This window comes from Leopardus geoffroyi, chromosome A3 (assembly GCF_018350155.1).
Source record: "Leopardus geoffroyi isolate Oge1 chromosome A3, O.geoffroyi_Oge1_pat1.0, whole genome shotgun sequence".
In the NCBI taxonomy this organism is placed as follows: Eukaryota; Metazoa; Chordata; class Mammalia; order Carnivora; family Felidae; genus Leopardus; species Leopardus geoffroyi.
The window spans coordinates 6,225,999-6,249,420 of record NC_059336.1 but is presented as its reverse complement, the minus strand read 5'-3'; positions in this window follow the sequence as shown (position 1 = coordinate 6,249,420).

Below are 23,422 nucleotides of genomic sequence, written 5' to 3'. Positions count from 1 at the left end.
TCCAGCGTGGGGCTGACTCAACCTTCAGGGCTCCTTTTGCCGTCACCATTGGCCTTTCCCAACGCTCAGCTTTCCCTCTACCTCCTGCCACCTCACTTGCTTGCCTCCTTCTCAGCCCCAGTCTCACCCTGGACAGCACCTCCTCCTGGAGCCTTCCCAAGCTTACGGTGACTTGGGCGTCCCCTCGGCTTCCATCACACTTCTTGTCACATGGGGTGGTACCCAGCTGGGTAGTGTTGTATCACCTTCCAGATCCTGCCACCGAGGGAGTCACTGTGGTCTGTTCGTAGCTGAACCCCAGTATGCAGCTGGCAATCTGGCTTTTGGTAGATGCTCAATAAATATCCCTAGGCTGAATGAATAAATTCATTTATACCAAAAGGTCAGGATTTGCTGAGGTGGTGAATATCAAGACAATTCATGCATTCTCCCATCCATCCCCCCACCATCCATCCATCCCATCGTCCATCCACCCACCTATCCACTTATCTTCCTTCCTTCCTTCCTTCCATCTACGATGCTAGTCCCTGGATATCTACCAATAAGCTAAAGCTGCCTGGACCCTGCCTCGTGGAGCCCACAGTCTGTTAGGGGAGCCACACATCAGTCCATCAATCCCATACACATATGAACTACCAACCTGGTGTGCTGTTGGGACCCAGCAGAACTGTTGCTACCCCAGTAGTTTCTGTAATAGAAAAGCTTTAAAGGGTGAAATTCCCTGCATTCTGCAGCAGCTGGGAGACATTTTTTCATTTTTATTTTGGGCCTGGGGCAGTGTTACCGCCATCCACGAAATTGGGAGTACTCAGCTTAAAGTTCCATCCTTCAGAGACAAGCTCCGTGCTCTCAGAAGACACTGGAAGGAGAAGACCAGCAAATAAACAATCAAGACCATGTCAGGGTGGTGGGCATCTATTATTATTACTATTATTTTGTGTAAGCTGGGGCCCAGGGGAAGAAATGCAAATGGCACAGGTGATATATAGACATGAGAGTGTGTTCCTCCCACCCTGTCTCCCAGTCACCCAGTTTCAGGGTGGAGACAAATCTCATTACCAATTAGGTGTAGACAAAGATATTTCAGGCATGTACACATAATTACATGATTTCTTTTTTTAACTCTCATTTTGTACACACAGTCTGGCACCTCACTCTTTTCACTTGATTTATCACGTCGATGGCTCCTTACCAGTTTGTACAGAGCTGCCTTTTTTTTGCAAGGTGGCCTTTTGGGTGTGATGTACAGATTATCCGTCCTTTCCCGGTGGGGTTTAGGATGTTTCCGACCCCCTGCTGGTATAAACAGGCTACGGTGAGTGAGCTTGCTCAGGGGTCGTTTCCCACAGCTCCTTCTGGGTGGACGCCTGGCCATGGAATTGCCTTTTCAGTTTTTCTAGACCCGCCATGTTGCCTTCCTCAAGACATTCCGCCCCCCCCCCCACACCCCAGGAGTCTACGTGAACTGACCTGTTGGGGAGGCGGTGGGGGAAAGTATTACTTGGGACCTTCAGGAGTCCCCCTGAGGAGGTGATATTTGGGTTGATGGGTGAGAAAAAGTCAGTTGTGCATAGCCAGAAACAGCTCTCCTGCCAGAAGGACCAGTGTGGCCAGAGGAAGTGAGGCTGGAGAGAGAGAGAGAGAGAGAGAGAGCCAGATCTGTACAGGCTTGGAAAGGCATTGGGATTCAAATAGGAAGCCATTTGAGGATTCTGAGCAAATCAATCAACCAACCAATCAATCAACCAATGCATGTGGAGAATGAAGCATAGGGGGTAGGAATGAAGCCAGGAGACCACAGAGGCACCAAGGCAAGATTTGGTGGTGGCTTGGCCAGCTGGTGGGAGCCGGGACAAAGAGAGCTGGGGCATTTTGGAAGTAGAGCTGACAGAACTTGCTGATGAGTTGGAGGAGCCTGGGCACGGAGGGAAGAGTTGGGAGGGATCGCGTGGAACTTTCAGGGTGGGGCTTCGGCGAAATTGACCAAGTTGGGGAAGAGTCCGTATACCAGCTTTGGGCAAGTAAGACCCATAGGCTCAGCCACAGGGAAGGAAAACCCCACGGAAGTTGTCCTCAGCTTCTTGGAGCGGGGACCCGAGTCATTTAGGGTGCCTGTGGCCGGTCCGTTCATGGAAGTGGCCGGTGTTGGTGCCCCAAAGCTGACGTCCTGGCCACGATGGCGCCACCAGGATGGGCTCCATATTGGTTCTGAAACCCGATGCCTCCAGATATCTGGACACACTAGGACAAGAGGTCAGCGCAATCTGCCCACCCACTGGGTTGGGCTGATGTTGTCTAGCTCTTGGAATTAAAGATTCCTCAGGTTTCTGTGACCAGCAGAGGTGGGGTAGGGTGAGCCCAAGGGCAGGGCTCATTGGAACTTTATTGACTGTCAATACTGGAAGGAATCTTAGAGGTCATGGCTTAAACCACTGATTTGGAAAGAAGAGATTGTTTGAATGCTGGATCATTTTTATGCTCTTTATCAATAGTGATCTCGAAGAATTAAAATAACAACATTGTTTATGTGCACTGATTATGCACCAAGGCCTAGGCCAGATGTTTTGCATTCATTATTTCTTTTTTTTTTCTTCCTATGTATTCGTTTATTTGAAAGACGGAAGGAGAGAGGGAGAGCAGGGGAGAGGCAGAGAGAGAGAGAAGCTTAAGCAGGTTCCACATCCAGCACAGAGCCCGACACAGGGCTCGGATCTCATGGCCATGAGATTATGACCTGAGCTGAAATCAGGAGTCAGACTTTTAACCACTCAGGCACCCCTTTCCTTCCAATTAAAAAAAAAAAGAAATCGAGCAGGAGCACCTGGGTGGCTCAGTCAGTGAAGCGTCTGGCTTCGGCTCAGGCCGTGATCTCGAGGTTTGTGAGTTTGAACCCGGCATTGGGCTGCCTGCTGACAGCACAGAACCCGCTTCGTATCCTCTGCCTCCCTTTCTTTCTGTCTCTCCCCCCCCCCCCCCCCGCGCTGTCTTTCAAAAATAAACATAAAAAAAATTTTTTTTAAATGAGTGTAGTTTGCACATAATGTTACATGAGCTTACATACATTCTTTCATTTCAGTCTTCCAGGGAGATGCTGTCATTATCTGTGCAGTCGCTGAGGCTGGGGGTGGCGGCCCAAAGTCCCTTGGCCGAGGTGGGGGCCCCTGCTGCCCCCGGGGTCTCGGACCCCTGGCAATGCGATTGGAACCTGCCAGGGGCATTTGTGTTTTCACCCCTCTGTTGCCGGCTGACAAGTTGAGACCCAGGGAGGAGGACGCATTGTGTGACCAAGAGACAAGTTAAGAAGTTAAGGATCCTGGAAGTACAAGTCTTGGCCCGAGAGGGTGCGCTTGTCTCTAAGGCTTTGACGATTCTACCCGCCATATTGGCCCCAGAGAAAATGACCCAAGAAACATGAGCCACCAGCATGATCGAAGGGCTGGCTCTCCAGTTGTTTGTCCAATTGGAGTATTAATGTTTATTTATTTTAGAGAAAGAGAGAGAGCAAGTGGGGGAGGGGCAGAGAGAGAGGGAGACTCAGAATCTGAAGCAGGCTCCAGGCCCCGAGCTGTCAACAGAGAGCCTGATGCGAGGCTCCAACTCATGAACAGTGAGATCATGACCTGAGTAGAAGTCGGATGCTCAACCGACTAAGCCACCCAGACCCCCCTGGAGTATTATCTTCTTAATTTTTGCTGGTCTGATAGACAGGAAAACATCCCATTATTACAATAAATACATTTTATAGAAACGTATCAAATAATTGGGCTGCACTCACCTCCTCCCCAATAATCTGTAATGATGGGGCTTTGGGTTCTGGATTCCCTCTATTTTATTTTTAGCATAAATTCACTCACTTATTCATTCCACACGTCTGTGAACTCGATAGAGTGTCTGTTACATGCCAGGGACTGTTCTAAGCTCTCGGGACACATCAGAAAGAGATCTGCCCTCCTCTGGTGCCTTCTGGTGGGCGACCGAGACCCTGAACACAGTAGATACGTAAAATACATTCAGTGTTCGATGGTGAGAAGTGCTTTGGAGAAAGATGAGGAAGGGACAGGACAGAAGCATTCCTGTGGCTGGAGAAGGGTTGCGCTGAGAAGGCGAGGGAGCAGGCTGTGGGGGGAATCGAGGTCTAAGGAGAGGACACAGCAGGTGCCAAGGCTCACAGTGGGGGATCATGCCTGGCATGTTGAAGGAGCAGCAGGAAAGAAGGAGACTGGGGAGCAGTGACTGGGGGAGGAGGGCAGAGGCTCTCGCGTCCTCTGTAAGGACATTTTGCTCCCGACGGGGCAGAGCCTTCGATGGTTTCCCCAGAGGAGCGCTTTGGCTGCTGTATTGTACTTGGACCGTAGGGGGTCAAGGTCAGAAACTTACAGATAGTTTGGAGGCTACAGCAAGAGGTGGTGACTTAGTGTAATGGGTTGAACAGTGTCCCCCGAAATTCATGTCTCCCTGCAACCTCAGAATGTGACTTGCTTGGATATGGAGTCTTTGTAGATGTACATTCACCTTTGGGGGGGGGGGCGGTTCCTAAATCCAAGGGCCACTGCTCTTATGAAAAGGACACAGAGAGAGACACACAGGGAAGGGAATGTGAAGACAGGAGATTTTGCAGGGACGCTGACACAGGGCTCCGAAGCCACCAGAAGCAGGGGAAGCAAAGAAAGATTCGCCCCTAGAACCTTCAGCGGGAACTCGGCCTTGCTGGCATTTCAATACAACACTTCTGGTCTCCTGAACCCTGAAAGGACACGTGTCTGTTGTTTTCAGCCAGGTTTGTGGCAGTTTGTCACAGCAGCCAGGAGCTTGAAGGTCAGTCAGAGTTGGGCTGTATTTTGAAGACAGAACCGAGGGGACTTGCCGATGGCTGGGATGTGAGGCGTCAGAGAAAAGGAGCCGAGGCTGGTCCAAGGTCTTTGTTCTTTGTGACTGGAAGGGCGACTGGGAGGCAGGAGGGCTAGAGAGGAGCTGGTTTAGGAGAGAAGATGCCAGATGTCCCCTGGAGCGCGGCTGGAACTCACAAATCGTGAGATCATGACCTGAGCCAAAGTCCAACGCTTAACCGACCGAGCCACCCAGGCGCCCCAAGGATATTTCTTGAAGATGTCTTCATGTCGAAACGTACAGAAACGCTTCATTTTTTTGTAGCTGTGTAGTATTCCATGGTGTGAAAGGACCATTCATGTAACCGGAATGGGGCGTGTTTTCGAATGATCAGATGAGTAAGACTACTTACAGTGGTTCTTCCACGGCAGTTAGGGTTACTTTTTTCACGGCAGTTATGTTTCGAGTGTTGTTTGGGTGGCCGTGCCCGAGGACTAACTTCATGAGAGAGGTACGTGGGTGCAGGGGGTAGGGCTGCAGTTTCGGCTCTGGCACCCTCCGCGGTGGGGTGCGGGGGGGTGTTGTCGCCAAAGAGAAAGCCAAGCAAAGCCCCAAGCGCAGTATTTTGAAGCCAGTGCCCCCCACCACACAGTATCGTCTGCTACCATTCCTCACACATTCGTGTTCAACGGCCAGAGGCGTGCGGGGTATTTTACGGACACCAGCCCCCTCTTCCTAGAACAATGGCTTCTGTGGTCCAGCAGCTCCCTTTGGGGAGTCATGGTCCTTGTTAGCTCACCAAAGGCTCTGAGAAAGTCTGCAGTAAGGGAATGTTTGTTTAACCCAAGTTGCTCAAATGTATTTGAGGACCTCGCTCGATCCCTCCTCCAACCCCTAATTGCTGAGGACATCTCCGGGGCCCAGAGACCGACAGCCTGAGAAATGTTGGCTTTGGTTGACGCATCGGAGTTCAGGAAAAAGATCACGAAAACCAGATTTGTGCTGTTTAAACAAACATTAAAAAAAGAAACAAGCATTGTGTCAGCTTTGTGGTGAGTGATGTCTCTTTTATTTATTTATTTATTTAAAAAAAAATTTTTTTTTCAACGTTTATTTATTTTTGGGACAGAGAGAGACAGAGCATGAACGGGGGAGGGGCAGAGAGAGAGGGAGACACAGAATCGGAAACAGGCTCCAGGCTCTGAGCCATCAGCCCAGAGCCCGACGCGGGGCTCGAACTCCCGGACCGCGAGATCGTGACCTGGCTGAAGTCGGACGCTTAACCGACTGCGCCACCCAGGCGCCCGAATGATGTCTCTTTTAGATGGAAACTCTTGTTCTTTTGATTCTCAAGGTTTTTTATTAAAATTTGTTTTTAATGTTGTATTTATTATTGAGAGACAGACATAGAGCGTGAGCAGGGGAGGGGCAGAGAGAGGGGGAGACACGGAATCCGAAGCAGGCTCCAGGTTCCAAGCCGTCAGCACAGAGCCCGGCGTGGGGCTCGAACTCACAAACTGTGAGATCATGACCTGAGCCAAAGTCGGTCGCCTAACCGACTGAGACACCCAGATGCCCACCCCCCCCCCCGTCAATTTTTTTTTTATTTTTTTTTTTTTAATTTTTTTTTCAACGTTTATTTATTTTGGGGACAGAGAGAGACAGAGCATGAACGGGGGAGGGGCAGAGAGAGAGGGAGACACAGAATCGGAAACAGGCTCCAGGCTCTGAGCCATCAGCCCAGAGCCCGACGCGGGGCTCGAACTCACGGACCACGAGATCGTGACCTGGCTGAAGTCGGACGCTTAACCGACTGCGCCACCCAGGCGCCCCACAATTTTTTTTTTTTTTTTTTTTTTTTTAATGTTTGTTCTCGAGACAGAGAGAGACAGAGCATGAACGGGGGAGGGGGAGAGAGAGAGGGAGACACAGAATCCAAAGCAGCTCCAGACTCTGAGCTGTCAGCACAGAGCCCGAACCGGGACTTGAACCCACCAACCATGAGATCATGACCCGAGCTGAAGTCAGACGCTCAACCGACTGAGCCATCCAGGCGCCCCGATTCTCAAGGTTTAAGGTTTAACCTCTGGGAGTCACACGCTAACAGTGAACGGCTCAGAAAAATTCCGCACGCGGGAACCATCTTAGGGCGATGGGATGTTCTAAACCTGAGTTGGGGCCATGATTCCGCATCTCCAGAAGTCACCGAAAGTCTCAGAGCTTTGGGCCGTCAATGGGTGAATTTGGGGGTAAGTTACACCTTAATAAAGCTGTTTCAAAAAAGGCAAGGGAGAAAGAGCCAGCACCCCTGCCCCGAGGAGGCCTCCTCTGCCCCAGCCAATCTCCCTCCTGGCTTTCTGCGGCCAGAGTGTGTGGCCCGCTAACGCATCATCGGTGGGCGCGAGAGAGGGTTCTGGGTTTCCCCCCGCAAATGGACGAACTCACGGTTTAGGTGGTGGGAGCATCTGAGCAGATCGGACGCCCTTCCTGCAAAGGGCACCGTCCCCAGTGGCCAGAGGCACCGACGGGTGGCCCTTCGCCCTGTGATTTGTGCCTGGCTCTGCCTGGCAGTGGTTTCCGAGGAAGGACAATTATATTAACTGAGCCTTTCAGGAAACGGTCCCTGAAGAGAGGTGAGAAGACCTTAATAAGGGTCTGCCTGCCAGTTAGAGTGAGATCCCACGTTTGTGACTCCAAGAGCGTCTCCGCGGACCTCTGCTGCTCCCTCACCTTGAGCTTCCGGAAAATATACAAGGAGCCGGGGGTTCCAGAATTTATGGTAGAGACTCTCCGCTGTGTCTAGTTTCTTTTGGAATCATTTCGCGGCCTTTGCTTAAAAAATTACCGTGACGGGGGGGGGGGGGGCGCCTGGGTGGCTCAGTTGGTTCAGCATCCGACTTTGGCTCAGGTCATGACCTTGTGGTCCATGGGTTCGAGTCCCGCGTCGGGCTCTGTGCGGACAGCTCGGAGCCTGGAGCCTGCTTTGGATTCTGTGTCTCCCTCTCTCTCTGCCCCTCCCCTGTTCATGCTCTGTCTCTCTCTCTTTCTCAAACATAAACATAAAAAAAATATTAAAAAAAAATTAATGTGTTGAGGGACACCTGGGTGACTCAGTCAGTTAAGCGTCCGACCTCGGCTCAGGTCATGATCTCGCGGTTCGTGGGTTCGAGCCCCACGTCAGGCTCGCTCGCTGCTGTGGGTGCAGAGCCCACTCTGGATCCTCTGTCCCCCCCCCGCCCCTCCCCCACTCACGCTCTTGCTCTCTCTCTCTCAAAAATAAACCAACATTAACAACTCTAATGTGACGTAAGAAAAAGACTCGCCAGGGGTGCCACTGACTGCCAAGCGCTCGCGGGCCATCCTGACTGAGCCTGGAACGTTGAAGTCCTCTCCTTTATAAGGTATTCGCTGAGCACCTACTAAGTGCCAGCTCATTAGGGCCCCCGGTGAGGAATTCGATAGGCCGGGGGCCCGCCACAGAAGCGACAGTCTGGTGATGAGGACAAGCGCTGTCACCCGTTACCGCACATCCCTGTGCCCCGCGGGATGCTCACAAGTGACTTCACTCTGAGGGAGGCACCCTCTTCTTCCCAGGTCACAGATGGGATCTTGAACCGGTCGAGTAGGTGGGTGAGCCCCGCCTCAGCTTCCGGGAACGCTGTCCTTGCAAGAGACTCGTCTAGTGAAGCATCTGAACCGTGCGGACCCCACCCTTCAGCCCCCACTTGGAAAAAGCGCCTTTCAGGATTGGGACAACCACATCTGCATAAGAAATGACAATCCGATCTGCGCCCTGGCCCCACCCAGTGACGGACCGTTCCCAAACTGGGTGCTCCTACTTTCTAATCTTAGCACCCCAACCCCCCACCCAGTTTCCCTTTATTCCTATGGACTTTCCACTCAGCAATGTTAAAAAAACAAAAACAAAAAAAAACAAAAACAACAACGGTGAGAAAAATTATGGCAAAGGTAAGCTTCTAAAAGTTTCCATTGAACAAACAGGCTTTTTTTTTTTTTTTTTTTTTTTTTAACAAACAAGAAAGGGTCTGGAGCAGGGGGGTCTGGAGTCACGGCCCGCCTGGGTTCAATTTCTGCTTCTGTTACTTCACGGCTGTGTGACTTTGGGCAAATAAATGAAACTTTGTCAGCCTCAGTTTCCCGGCTGGTGGCGCGCAGAGTTGCTGAGGGCCCCCGAGGCGATGTGCATCCATTGCTGTGAGCAGTGCCTGCCTTAAGGGTTCTGTGTGTGGGTTATTGTTTTTGTTTAAGTTATTGACTTATTTTGGGGGGGGGGGCGTGCAGAGAGAGAATCCCAAGCAGGCTCTGTACTGTCAGTGCCGAGCCCCATGCGGGGCTTGAACCCACCAACTATGAGAGCATGACCTGAGCCGAAACCAAGGAGTCGGACACTTGGTGTGGGGTCTTACTTTAAGGCAGTGCCGGCAGGCGGCCCCACGTGGAGCCCGGGAGCATCTGTGGGTGGCGTTTCCTGTGTGTGCCTCTTGGTGACAGTAGGGCTGCCTGCACCCGGAGAGGTGCAGACTCAGGGTTTGAGGCCAGTGGAGCATGTGCAGCCTCCTGGGGTGGGTCCAGCCTTGCCCTCCTTGGAGAAGACTGCTTAGACCCTGCCAGGTGCACTTGACCTGTCATTCCTTTGCCCTGCCTGAGATAGCAGTAACAGCAGAACAGTGTAATGGATGGACTGCGTGCTCATTTTGGTGATGGGACAGTGAAGTCCAGGGGATCAGAAGCCACATTTTATCCATGTTTGTGCCCCAACCACCCCCCTCCGCCCCCCCCCCCCCCCTTCAGCCCAGTGCCCAGCAGGCAGAATGACTAATAGTGTCCAAGGTCAAACTGCTTGAGTTTGGGTCCGGGCTCCATCACTTAGCTGCTGTGTGCCCTTGGGCAAGTCGCTTAACCTCTCTGCTTCCATTTCCTCCTTGGGAATAGTAGTGATGGTAGTCCCCAGATAAGAGGCTTATTTTGAGAAGTCATAAGGAGCACACGGGTCAAGCGCCTTTCACTGTGCCTGGCACACTACACCTTCGTTCCCACCACGGATTCACCCAGAGCACGCTCAGTCCGGCCATCCGCACCCCAGATCCCTGCCCTCCCGGGTCCCCTCTTCTAGCTGGGCACTGAACAAAGCAATAAACAAGTGAAAGAGATAGCATGCCAGGTAAGCACAAAGCCGTGGAGGAAAACAAGGGGAGGAGGGGGCCAGGACAAGGAGAGCTCAGTGACAGCTTGCGTTATGATGACGGTGAATGTATAATGAACACCGGTTCAGTACAGGGCGGTGAAGGAATGACTCCGGGTGGCCGTGTCTGTGTCTCAACGAAGTGGCATCCAGGGGGTGCATCAAGGGGGTGGGGGGGTTTCAATGAAAAGAATCGCCCCCCTCCCCCAAATGACTTCACGAAGGTGCTTTTCCCCCAGAGACTGGGCAGAGAAAGCCCGCGGGCGGGAGCCACAAGCCTCCACCACTGGGGGCTGCTGCGGGTGTGACAGATGATCCAGCCTGCACCCAGGTGGCTCCTGGAAGTCTGTGCTTACGGCCGGATTGGCCCCTTGGGGAGAACACCACCCCCCCCCCGCCCCGCCCCGAGCTGAGCCTCTGCAGCGATTTCACGGGAGATGTGATTTCTCGTGACTCTTCTCTGGTTTAAAACTGTTCCCTCACCCTCAGTTTAGAGGAAGACGGATGCAGAATGGACGAATGGACAGTTGTTGGGTGGGTAGAAAATGTGCTGCTTATCTTGGGCCCATTGGGCCTGGTGAATGTGCAAAGCAGCTCCTGAGTGCTAGGTACCGTTAGATGCTTAGTCCTTCCTTCCTTCCTTCCTTTGACTTTCGGTTGCTATCACGAATCAGGCATTATACTAGACAACCTAGGAAGCAACAAACAATAAACCAGAAAATGGTCAAATACAACAAAAGTGCGGCTCATCTCGAGTTCCGTAATGGTTGGGGCCGGGGGTGGGCCGCGTAGATTTGCGTGTGGGTCTGTTTGTCTGGAAGAGGTGCCCTTTGAGTGGACGCTTGAAGGATGGCAAAGATCTGCCACGGGAGGGGGGTGGGAAGAGCATTCCCGGCAGGGGGAACAGCATGTACAAAAGTACAAAAAGAGATGTGAGCAGACCTGGCCTGTGGGAGAAGGTGGCAAAGCCCAGGGTGGTTTGACTGGTGGCACAGGAAGGCCCGTGGTTGGGGACCACGCCGGACAGTGGCAGGGCTTGATCAGACAGTGCCCTGCAGGCTGGGGTGTGGGGCTTGGGCTTAATTCTGGGGGCAGCAGGAAGCTTCTGGAGGGTTTGGCGGTTATGTTTCAGGTCACCTTGGGCAGAGGATGCACAGGAAGGGGACTGGGGGGCCAGTGAGGAGCCCATCTGGTGGTTCAGTGAGAGGAGTGAGGGCGGGGCTGACGGCGGTGGTGGGCGCAGTGAATTGAAGGGTGGCCCCCAGAGGAAATGTCTATGTCCCAGTACCAGGATGCCATGATTGTGACCTTATTTGCAGATGCGGTGAAGCTGGGGATTGCTAGGTGAGCTCATTCTGGATGACCAGAGGGACTCTAAGTCCAAGGACAAGCGTCCTTTTAAGAGACAGAAGAAAAGACGCAGACAAGTGAAGAGGAGGAGGCCACGTGGCCGTGGAGACCGAGATCAGGGTGAGGTAGCCACAAGCCACGAACGCCTGGAGCCCCAGAGCCCCAGAGCCGGCAGAGGCAGAAGGGATCCTCCCCCAGAGGCATCAGAGCGAGCGCGGCCCTGCCCGCACCTTGATTGCAGACGTCTGGCTTCCAGGGCTGTCAGAGAAAGGAGCTGTGTCATCGGCCCGGCTGGTGGGAATTTGGGCAGCCCCGGGAGCTAACGGAGCGGGTGGGAAATTTGTAGGAGGAACAGGAGAGCAGGTGCAGTGCCTCAGGGTGCCTTCTCCCCAGGGCAGGAGTAACTCCACAGTGGAGACCCCTGCTGACATCGCTTTGGCCATGACCACAGTTGGCCTTGCCGTTTAGGGACTGAGGGATGGCACATACCTCCTGATGGGGTAGGATAGGGGGGAGGCGGGACGGGGAGGGGGCTGCCTGAGGGAGGGAGGGAGGAGGGAACCGCAGCTCACCCAGAGCTACTCTCTCGGAGGAGTCGGGGAGAACTGGGTCTTTGGGACACCTGCACGTGCCTGGGGCCACAGGCCAGGCCTCCAGGGCGAGGCCACTGGGGAGAAGTCAGGTGCAGGATGGACACCCGGCCCTCACTGTTGATAATGGGGTACGGAGAGGTGTGGCCTTGAAGCTTGTGAGGGATGCCTGGGACACGGGGTGTATGCCCCGGACTGGCGCATCCTGACCGCCCTGCGAACGGGCCGGAGGAGACCAACACGGGCCCAGGGGAGGACAGCACGTCCCAGGGTCACTTGGCCAGGGAACGGCGCAGCTGGGCACCTCACCAGGTCTGGGTCTGGCTCAAGCCTGTGCTCCTCCGACAGGCAGGCGCTGGGCCCTTGGGAAGGAGGAGTTCTCTCCTTTTTCTTCCGGCAGCTCCGTTTGGGCCAGTAGGACAGGAGGGCGTCACCTGCCGCTGGGGCTGCATCCTGGGGGACACTCCCCTTGGGAGTTGGAGGTGGGAGTGTAGGGAGGGCCTCAGTAGTTAGATGACTTAATGAAAAATAATGATAAATACAAATGATGGGGCGCCTGGGGGGCTCAGTCCGTTGAGTGTCCGACTTTGGCTCAGATCATGATCTCATGTTTCTTGAGTTCGAGCCCCATGTTGGGCTCCCCGCTGATAGCGCGGGGCCTGCTTGGGATTCTCTCTCTCCCTCTCTCTGCCCTTCTCCCACTCCCACTTCCCCTCTCTCTCAAAAATAAATAAACTTAAAAAAAAAAAAAGAAAAGTCTCCCCTTCCACTAAAGGTCATGCACAGTTGCCCTGCACCTATTAGTAATGTCCATGAGATGCTGGCTTAGCTATGCTACTCTATCTACCTATCATCTATCTATCTATCTATCTACCTATCTACCTACCTATCTTCTATCTACCTATCTATTATCTATCTATCTATCCATCTATCTATCATCTATCTAGCTATCATCTATAAAAGATATCTTCTATGTATATCTGTCTCTATCTACTTATCTATCATCTATCTACCTATTATCTATCTATCTATCATTTATCCAGCTATCATCTATAAAAGATATCTTCTACCTATATCTGTCTATCTCTATCGATCTATCTATCTACCTATCTATCATCTATCTATCTATCTATCTATCTATCTATCATCTATCCAGCTATCATCTATAAAAGATATTTTCTATGTATATCTGTCTCTATCTATCTACCTATCATCTATCTACCTATCTATCTATTATCTATCTATCTACCTATCTATCATCTATCCAGCTATCATGTATAAAAGATATCTTCTACCTATATCTGTATCTATTTATCTATCTATCTATCTATCTATCTATCATCTGTCTAGGTATCATCTATAAAAAATATCTTCTACCTATATCTCTATCTATCTATCATCTATAAAAGATTTCTACTTATATCTATCACCTATAAAAGATATAGATATAGATATAGATATAGATACAGATATAGATATATAGATCTCTCTCTCTATGTATATGACAGGTTTCCTGCTTGAGTCATCGGGTCACATGGAGAGGGGACGATACCACAGGAGGAGGAAAATGGTGGTAATCATGTGGGTTTGCTTTGGGCTCAGTGTGTGCCAGGCACGGAGCTGAGCCCTTGGCACACATCTTATTGAATACCCCCTCCCCGCCCTCAAAACCGGGAGACAGAACTCTCCCCGCCCCCACTAGCTCCCGAGCACAGGGGTATTTCCTGGACAGTCTGCTGCTGTGCCTGGAACAGAACCTGGCGTGTCTTCGGTGCCCAGTGCATATTTGGAAGAAGGAGCTATGCTCACGAAGTATCTGTCAAGCCAAGCGCTGTCTCTCCCTGCAAGCACGCATGGCCAGGGAGCGGCAGAAGGACAGCGCTGTCCCTGGGTCGGCACAGACTCACTGCAGAGCTGGTCCCCTCACCGAGTGGGGCCGGCGGGAGGGGAAGCTGGCAGGAGGAGCTCCCCGGGAAGCCCCTGATGGCCCGGGGCGGGATCGCAGTGGGTGCTGGCACTCAGGGTGACGAGGGGTTCCATTCAGCCACTGCTTACGGTTCCCGGGACGCGCAGAGACCCGGGCCGGGAGCAAGCGTGGGTGTCAGGAGAGGACCTTGGCTCAGGCAGGTTTTTTTGGCAAGTCCAGCTCCCTGTGGAACTGCATTCACAGTGAGGCTTCTAGGTCGAGATGATTCAGACTGTGTTTCTGCCTTTAAGGGATTTACTAACGGGGGGGGGGGGGGGGGCACTACACTGGATTGTTATTTTTTTAAATACTTGTCATGAAGAAGTTTTTTTTAATGTTTATTTATTATTGAGAGACAGAGAGAGACAGAGCATGAGCAGGGGAGGGGCAGAGAGAGAGGGAGACACAGAATCCGAGGCGGGCTCCAGGCTCCGAGCTGTCAGCACAGAGCCCGACGCGGGGCTCGAACTCACCGACCGCGAGATCATGACCTGAGCTGAAATCAAGAGTCGGAGCCCCTGGATTGTTACTTTTATTTTGAAAAATTTCTAGAATGAAAAAATGAACATGGTAAAAAAAAAAGTTCCAACACAACGAAAGGGATATATTTACTAAAAGTTAGTTTTCCTTACTGACCCCCCCCATCCCTCCCCTTGGAAGCTACTACTGTTCCCTGTTCACGCTTTCTTCCCAGAAAGTCTGTGCGAATATAGGTGTGTGGTTTAGACGCTTTATACCCTCCATATCTTTATACCTTTGCACTATACTCACTTCTTTGTACATTGTCTTTTTCTTTGCTTTAATTAGTAACACTTGCAGACCTTTGGCATCATGTTTCATGACGTGTAACTATTCAACTGTGTGCATGTACCACAAAGCATTGAATGTTTAATACCTTCGCGTGGGGTCTCCTTTGCTAACAGAAACTGCGACCCAGAGAACCTACCTGAATTATCCTCTCTCTCTTTTTTTTTAAAGCTTATTTATTTACTTTGGAGAGAGACCACAAGCAGGCAGGGGCAGAGAGTGAGAGAAAGACACAGAGTCCAAAGTAGGCTCCAGGCTCCGAGCTGTCAGCACAGAGCCCGACGTGGGGCTCAAACTCAGGAACGTGATCATTTAAAACTATTAGAGTTACAGGGGTGCCTGCGTGGCTCAGTCAGTTGAGCGTCTGACTCTTGATTTCGGCTCAGGTCATGATACCAGGGTCGTGGGATCAAGCCCCGAATTGGGATCCTTGCTGAGAGTGGGGCCTGCTTGAGATTCTCTCTCTCCTTCCCTTTGCCCCTCTTCCCTGCTTGTCGCATGCAATCTCTCCTAAAAAACAAACAAACCCAAAAAACCCAAAATCCCCAAACAAGACTATTATAATTATTGCCAAATTATCCTAAGAGAGTGTATCAATTTTTAAAAAAAATTTTTTTTTTGTTTTACTTACTTTATTTAAAAACATTTTTTAATGTGTATTTTTATTTTTTGAGAGAGAAAAAGACAGAGCATGAGTGGATGAGGGACAGAGAGAGAGGGAGACAGGATCCCAAGCAGACTCCAAGGTGGCAGTACAGATCCCGGAAGGGGGCTCGATCTCTCAAACCAGGAGATCATGACCTGAGCTGAAATCAAGGGTCAGATGCTCAAATGACTGAGCCACCCAGGCGCCCTGAGATTGCATCAATTTTTACTGTCACAGACATCATGATTCTCTCCCCCATATCCTTACAACGTTTTACACTATCAAACTTTTTTTTTTTTTTAATTTTTTTTTTTCAACGTTTATTTATTTTTGGGACAGAGAGAGACAGAGCATGAACGGGGGAGGGGCAGAGAGAGAGAGAGACACAGAATCGGAAACAGGCTCCAGACTCCGAGCCATCAGCCCAGAGCCTGAAGCGGGGCTCGAACTCACGGACCGCGAGATCGTGACCTGGCTGAAGTCGGACGCTTAACCGACTGCGCCACCCAGGCACCCCGACTATCAAACTTTTTGATATTTATAAATATGGTAGATAAAAATGACATCTCCTCATTTATGCTGACATTTCTTTAGAGGTTTTTTTTCACCTTTTTTTTTTTTAATGTTTATTTATTTTTGAGAGAACGAGAGACACAGAGTGCAAGCAGGGGAGGGGCAGAGAGAGAGGGAGACACAGAATCCGAAGCAGGCTCCAGGCTCCGAGCTGTCAGCGCAGAGCCCGATGCGGGGCCCGAACCCACGAACCGTGAGATCATGACCTGAGCCGAAGTCAGACGCTCAACCGACTGAGCCACCCAGGCGCCCATCACCTGTTTGTTTTTGATTTTTATATGAGCTTCCCGTTCGTGTTCTTTGCTCTTCTTTTCTGTTCAATTGTCGTCTTGATATTGATTTGTAATTAAATGGGTAAATATTGATTTATATGTTAAATATTATACATTTATATATTATGTATTAAGGACACGAATGCTTTGTCTGTGGTACCACTTTGGATTATACAAGTCTGCTCCACGGGTCTAAGTCCAGTGATAGAGATAGTTCCGGAATAACATGAGAGCAGAGCCGCAGGCCCCCTGATGCTGCGTGAGTTTGCTCAGTCTCAGGGGAGACTTTTGGGGGGCAGTGGCATGGAGGTGAGCCCTCGTGAGGAGAGGAAGGGAGAGGGTGCTTTGGTAGAGTGACTTCCATCCGCGGGGTGTCCTGGCAGGGAGCTGCGTGTGCCCGTGGCGGTTGGCGCTGGGGAAGGCCCATCCCGCCATCGGCACTCTGTCCTCCAGGCAGCAGGAAGTCGCAGAAGGGGCTTTAAGCAAGGGATCAGCTTTGCCTTTTGAGAACACGGTTCTGGCTGCTCTGGAGCCGGGACTGCAGGAGAACAAGGTGCGGGAAGGAAAACCAGTTCAGAGACGATTGCAGACTCTGGAAGACGCGAGAGTGGCCCAGGCTAAGGTAGCGCGGCCAGGGCGGGGAGATGCGGACACACTCGAAAATTCGTGTTTTGGGGGTAGGACTGGCAGCGCCGGTGATGCAGCTGCTGTAGAAAACAGTGATTCGGTGACAGTTCCTCTACGCGCAGCGGGGGGGTCAGAAGAGGCGATGTCGGTGGGGAAGGGACAGGTGAGAATCGGACGTGGGCACGGAGAGGTGGGCAGAGGGCATCCTGAGGTTCTGTCCACAGCCAGTGGGTGTTCCAAAGATTCCCGAGCCTGGAGTAGACATCATTTGGGGTGTCTGCCCAGCCCACCCCCTTCTCTGAGACCTGCTGTCCTCTCTACAGGGGCCGGACTCTTACTGCCGGGTGACCCTCTGTCTCCGTGGTTACCTGGTTCAGGAACAGACACCTGACCCAGAGGACACCTATCAGAGCCTCTTTCCCTGCAGTTTGGCACTTGATCCGGGGCACCGCTGACTTGTGCAGTGGGCTCCCGGGGGCTGTGTCTGTGCCAGGATGATGGCAGCAGGGGAGGCAGGCTCTCAGAGACGGCAAGGTGAAGTTCCCGGCCAGAGAGAAGCAGGCACGGCCGGCTCAGCAAGGCAGACTGAGCACCCACAGGGCCACTGCCACCCCCCGTCCAGAGCCCGCTCTCAAGGCAGCAAAGGAGTGGAGAAGCGTGGCTCACAGGACAGAGAGCAGGAGAGGAGAGAGGTCAAAGCGATTGCGAGCAGGAAAGCCAGTGGGGGAATGGTAGCCGGCTTGTCATTCCAGAGAATTCCGTGCAGTTCTGTCCGTGGGGGTGGGGAGAGTGAGAGCCCCCCCATTGGTCGCAGAGAGCCCCAGAAATGGTCAGAATTGGGAGCTCTCGGGGATCCCGTGGGGTGAGAAGGAACACAGGCGGATTGGTCGGCCGACTTTGCGAGAAGCGTCGTTTCTACCCCTTTGTGCATCTCGGTACTTACCCCTTCCCATCCCAGGAAAAGACTAGAGCTTTCCTCTGAAGGCTGGAGCCGGAGGAACCTGGGTCTGGAGACCCCAGCCCCGACGGGGCTGCAGATCATGTGCTACAAACAGGGAGTTGGCAGGAACGTTTATTGATCGAGCAGCGACATGCTCAGCGTCTGCCCGGCTTCCAGAATGCTAGCAGCTGGGGCCAAAGTCTGGGGGATTCTTCTCGGGGAGGGTTGCCAGATAAAATTCCGGATGTCCAGCTCCATCTGAATGTCAGAGAAGCAACAAATACTTCGCTGACAGAAGCGTGTCCCAAGTATCGCCAACTCGTGTTGGTAAGATTTGGGGCAGGGCTATTCAGGAGAAGCTAGGAGGCAACGTCCTAGAGCCGCCGTTCCCAGTGAAGTGAGTGGGGACCCTGGACCCCTACTGGGAGGCCCCTGGGGCCCTGAGCCTGGTCTTTCCCCAAAGAGCATTTGAGTCTGACTTGCAAATGTGCACGAATAGCCCACGTCACTTGACATTAGAGGGAGGGTTCCCAAACGACAGGCAGTGATAAAACCAACAGAAAACAGAACTCTGGACACAGGGGGCAGTGCAGAGAGAAGAAGAGAGCTACAGAGAAGCCGAGACGGGGAGCAGTCCCCACGGGTGACTCTTGCTGGCCTCCCGGTCTTGGGTTCCTCTGGAGCCCCTGCCCCTCCCATCCCTGGTTTCTGTGATACAGTCCTGTCTGTGCCAAAGCTCCCCGGGGGTGCTTAAGCTGCTGTGAACATGCTTCCTTCCCTTCTGACCAAAGGATTTTTGTGTCCTAAGAAAAAATCACTCCTGTCCGGGATATGGCTGTCCTGGACCCTCATCCCGCTGACCCCAGACAGCTTGGGGGGAAGAGCTTTCTCTGGGCTCGCAGTTGACCCGGGGCCTCTGCCAAGCGATCGTGGCAGCTGCGGCTGCCTCTCTGTGCCCCCGGGAGTCAAGGCCACGTCCAGAAGTCTCCATCTGAGGCTGGCCTGCATCCCAACTGCCCTTTCAGCTGGCAGGGGACGGAGAGCCAGTTGGCTCTGGTCTGAAGTGGGAGCCACGAGGCTCTTGACCAAAGTCCTCTGTCCTTGACGTGGCGGAACCGGGCAGGGGTCCTCCTCACGTGCGTCTTTGCCTTTCCTCCCATGTCCAGGAGCTCCGGGAGGGGCAGTGGTTTCGACGGACGTGACCATCTTCGAATGGATAGGACACTCTTTAAATACCCGGAAGCTACTCCTGAACACTCCGGCAATTCAGTTGCCCCAGATTCATGAATCCGTTGTCTGCCTGAGGGATCTAGTCCTTTGCTTTCTTTTTGCAATTGGCATAAACGTGTGTTCTCGGTTCCAGTTGCTAATATTGATAATTTCACTAACCGATCAAAAAGAATGAGGTCATTTTGGTCACCCAAACATTTGAAATAAGGGGTGGGAGGTTGGGGTGGCCAATTAATCATAGACGTGTTGACTTGTGGCGCTCACACGGGAGCTCTTCTGGGAGTGGGACTGAGCACTTTTACTAATAAGGCTGGGACAATAGGTGTAAATAGGGACTGTCCGTCCCTACTGATACATAACTTGCTCATTTATTTCTGGATTTTTAAATTTTTATTTTAGAGAGAGAGAGCGTGAGCTGGGGAGAGGGGCAGAGAGGGAGACACAGAATCGGAAGCAGGTTCCAGGCTCTGAGCGGCCAGCACAGAGCCCGACGCGGGGCTCGAACCCACGAACTGTGAGATCGTGACCTGAGCCGAAGCCGGACGCTCAACCGACTGAACCACCCAGGCGCCCCATTTGTTGTTTGTCTTTAGCTCGCTTTACAATGGTAGTTCTCGCCTGCATCACCTGTTTTTGTAAATAAAGTTTTATTGGAACCCAGCACGCCTGTACTCTCTGTGGCTGCTTCCGTGCTGCTTGGGCAGAGCTGACATACGGCTTCGATACAGACAGACACAGGGCTGCACACCCACAGTGCTTTACGGAAAATGTTTGCTGAGCCCTGACATGGGGACCGTAAACCCGAATGTCCCTTGTCCAAGTTGCAGTGGCCCAGGGGTGAAGCCTGCACGTGAGGGGAATTAAAAGTGCCTTGGAAGAATCTGCTGTGCGGTCAGCACCCGGGAAGGGCAGGGAGACCTGAGCCGAGGCATGGGGGGAGGGGCAGCCCGCACGGAGGGTGAGGGAGAGAATTCCAGGCCGGAGAGCAGACCACAGCGCAGGGAGGGTGCGGGAGGAAGCTGCAGTGAGGGGGTAGGTAGGTAGGTCCTGTGTGGCCCCAGGGCTTTCAACTGCACGGTGAGTCAGGATTCCAGGATTCCGGGGAAACGGATGGCTCCCCCTGCCAGAATCTTCCGCAGCCCCGCGTCCCAAGACAACCGGCCAGGCTCTTCCCGTCCCTGGTGGTGGAGGCAGGAACCGGCCCCACGCCGGGGTGCTGCAGGTGAGAGGTGAGGTCCAGCTGGGCATCTGGGTCAGACGACAGAGCGGCAGTTGGGGCCCCTCATTGGGGGGGGGGATGGGCGTGGCAGCAGGTGGCCGAGGGGGCGGGGCCCGGCCCTGACCCAGCCCTGCACCCACACGTGCACACGCGCGCACGCACCGGTTTTCCTCCGCAGCCATTCGCATGGACGCACTTCCCGGGGCGTGCAAATGTGTGCAAAGGCACTCGGCACACGCCCCCTCGCACGAGCGGCTCTCCCCGTGTGTGCAGCCACCCCCGTCACCCCCAGTCACGCCAGAGCGAGACAGAGACCGAGCGTGGCCCCGCTCCGCTCCCGGCCGGCCACCCCGCTGTCCGGAGGAGCAGCCGAGGCTGGGGCCCGAGCGTGTGGAGGCCAGGCTGGCCACGTGTGCGGGCGAGGCCCGTCTGCCTCTGGTCGCGGCCCGTCCGGCGGCACCAAGGCCACGTGCGGGTTGAGCAGCCCCAGCCAGTGTCGCGGGGCTCCTGCGGAAGCAGGTCTGGTCTGCAGGTGAGCGAACCCAGCGCGGCCTTGCACGCATGAGCGGTCGCGGGAAACCCTGAGAAACCCTGAGAAGAGTGAGCGGAGGGTGGTTTCTGTCGTCGTCTCTGTTGTCGCTTGCTTCCGTGTGGCCAGCGTGCCTCAGCTTGGAATAATGCTTAGGATCGTCAAGGCGGTCGGTTGAAGACGTTTGCTGATGATTTGTCGCGCCTCCCTTCTTCGCCCCCCCCCCCCCATGTCCCCTCTTCACTCTCCCCTGCGCCTGTGGATCTGGTGGAGGCTCAGACGGGGTGGGGGTGCGGTGATGCGGTGGGGTTTGCTTGGGCCTGGCTCCCCGTGTTCAGGGCCACAGTGACTGTCACGTGACCGGTGCCAGGCCCGTCAAAATCCTTCCTTGCCTTTCCAGGCGCAGACACAAGGAGACGGCTCTCCCTTCCTCCCGGATGTTAGGGCCATCTGCGGTCATGGTCCCTACCCCCCGGCTACATGCAAAAACCCCTCTTCAGCGGAAGAGGCTGATACCTAGAGAAGCAGCCGCAGAAAAATCTCTTTGATTGTAAGATACACAATCCATCATTTACATAAAACAAGCCTGCCGATTAAACTGTGGCCTGCTTCTGGATGTAAGTCACGTTCTGATTTCAGTGATATTAATATGCAAAAAAACACCTAACTGAGAATCAGTGAAATGCATATGTGGGTGGATGGATGGATGGGGAGACATACAGCAAGAAGGCGTGAGCTGGGGAGTGAGAGTCCACGTGAGAGGAGGTGTGTGTGTCTAAGAGGTAGGAGGATTCCTGAAAGCATCTTTGAGCGCCTGAATTCAGCCATTCCTGAAGCCGACATCCTTGATGTAAGAGCCGATATTTTGTGTTTTAAGCATATACCAATCCGATTCCTGTGATTCACAATGGGAAGAGAGTGGAGGACCCTTCTGCTTTTGTTTCTGTTTATTGCCTAGACACAAGTAATAGAAAAGTTTCCCTTTTCTGTCATCTTTTCATGGCTAAATACCTACCTCACTCACTTTAAGAACCAATAGCTGCTGGAACGGCCTGAGCCTGATTGGCCACAGCAGATGCTTGTGGAATTGAGTTGAGATCGTTGTTGAGGCTACTTGGCTGCAAGTGTCAGAAATCTCAGTTCAAAGCAGCTTAGGCAAAAAGCAGAATGTATTGGCTTGTGTATGTGAAAAGTGCAAGTAAATGCAAGCTTCAGGCACAGATGGATCTAGGGGTTTGCATGACTTTCTTGGGATGTGGTCTCTACCTTTCTGGGCTCTTCTTTTCTTTTCTTTTCTTTTCTTTTCTTTTCTTTTCTTTCTTTTCCTTCTTTTCTTTTCTTCTTTCCTTTCCTTTTCTAATTCATTCATTCATCTCTACACCCAGCGTGGGGCTCAAACTCATGACCCCAAGATCACAAGTCTCTTGCTCTCCAACTGAGCCAGCCACGTGCCCCCACTACTTTCTTCTTTGTTGGCTCTACTCTCAGACTGACAATCCTTGTGAGGTGACCCCTACTCAGACGGACACCTTCCAAGTTAAGAAAGAGATTTTCTTTATCCAAAAAAATTCTGGGTCTGGGATTGAGCATCAGCCAGCCAACTGGGCAGGCGCCTGTGGGGAACCAGTTACCTAGAGAGTCCCTGGACAGGACTGGAGCATGCTGATTGGCCACGTGGGGTCGTGTGATCAGGAGTGGGCGGGGCACCGACCACAGAGGACTTGAGGGCCGAAAGTGACGGGGAGGTAGCTCCCCAAAGGAAAATTGGGGTACTGTTACCAGGAGAGTGGAGGATGGGGCACCCGGTAGGTGTCCCCAACAATTGTACCCCTATCTCTGGGTTAACCCCATCCCAGGGAAGGGTTCCTGGTCCCAGCCGCCTGGTCCTCGGGGTCTGGCCTCTCCCCGGAGAAGCTCCGTCCAGGGGCCGCCCGGCATTTGGGAGGTGCTGGGGCCCATCTCTCCCCCTGCAGAAATGACACAAAGGAGGCTGGGGAGGGGTGTCCCTTGGGGGGCTGGAAGCCGCCCTGCCTCAAGGAACCAGAAGCCCTTTCTGGGCACCGTTACGTGATTGCCCTCTTTTGTGCCTGCAAAAAATGTGGTCTTAATACGGTGTGTTTGACAAGGCGGGCAGGATTAAAGGGCAGCCCTAATTGACCGAGGGGTGGGTTTGCACCTGTTTACTCTCCAGAATAATTCCACGCGGCAGGCACGATTAGCCACGTCACTCTTATGTCATTTGTGGGGGAGAAGTATGACGTCCAGACGGTTTGTGGCCGGGAGGCGTGACGCTTCACAGGACCAGCCCCTTAGCTCCACACGCGGGATGGAGAAGTGTCTCTGAGCTGCAGCTCGACCGGAAGGAAGGCTGCCCTGCTCGTGCCAGGCCGAGTGGCTGCCTGCCTAACGAGGCATCACGGGGCTCCAGAGGCCAAGTCCATCGCTTTCCACGACCTTAGGTGAACGTACTGCCCTCCCCGCCGTTCCCTTTACTCTGTCCAATGGGGCTTCGGTGGCATCGTGTGAGACGATGTGCGTAAAGTGCATGGCACATAGTAGTTGCTCAATTAAGAGGTAGCAGCTGCTACTGCTGTTATTGTTATTTGTTATTATTGTTGTTATTAGACCGTCTCCTTCTCCTGT